This window comes from Lactuca serriola, chromosome 9, assembly GCF_051521515.1.
Source record: "Lactuca serriola cultivar US96UC23 chromosome 9, Lser_US96UC23_V15, whole genome shotgun sequence".
NCBI classification, from domain to species: domain Eukaryota; kingdom Viridiplantae; phylum Streptophyta; class Magnoliopsida; order Asterales; family Asteraceae; genus Lactuca; species Lactuca serriola.
In genome coordinates, this window is record NC_136416.1 from 54,963,405 (window position 1) to 54,964,144 (window position 740).

At 45.4% G+C, this 740-nt stretch overlaps 1 non-coding gene across 1 annotated transcript; it reads left to right on the forward strand.

Annotated features, from left to right (window-relative positions):
* The first annotated feature begins 433 nt into the window (after window positions 1–433).
* Window positions 434–540, forward strand: LOC145077311 (small nucleolar RNA R71). Its single transcript, XR_013693092.1, has one exon. It is a non-coding gene; the product is annotated as a small nucleolar RNA R71 (small nucleolar RNA).
* Window positions 541–740: the final 200 nt, after the last annotated feature.

Below are 740 nucleotides of genomic sequence, written 5' to 3' on the forward strand. Positions count from 1 at the left end.
TCTTCGTATGGGAGCCATTCCTTCTTCGGTTTCCGCCAATTCTCGTCGCATTGATCGCCGCTTGAGTAGAACACTTGAGCTTTCTTGTTTCCATTTTCATCCAAATCACAATCTTTTGTGAGATGGGGCCCTCTACAATTCTCACATCCAACTCGAATAGCATGGATTGTTTGATCCATTTTTTTCATCCTTCTATCTAGACTATCAAGCTTAGCTATTACCGCCGCCATGCTATCATTTGCCGAGTTCACTACCCCCCCGACTTACTTCGTTTCTTGGATTGTGGTATTCTCTAGAATGCTTAGAGAATTTTTCAATTTACTCCTTAATTACCGGGGGCGCCTTCTTCGTGAGCGGGCCTTGTGAATCGAGCAATTGCCTTGTGGTGACATTGACTCCATCATAGAAGATGGAGACCTCTTGTTGGCTATTGAGGTCATGGTGTGGGAAATTTCGAAGAAGGCCTTTGTACCTTTCCCAAGCTTCATAAAGAGATTCTCCAGGTTGTTGCTCGAAGTTGGCAATGGCTTTCTTTAGCTTGGCTATTTTGGAAGGCGGGCAAAAGTGGTCTATGAATTCTTCTTTCATCTTGGCCCATGTGGTGATCGATCCGGGAGGAAGTGACTTTAGCCAATCCTTTGCAGCACCCTTGAACATGACTGGAAGCATGCGAAGAAGTTGGGTCTCGCGTGGAACATTTGGTACATTGAAGTAGTCAGGCACATCATTCACTTCGTCCG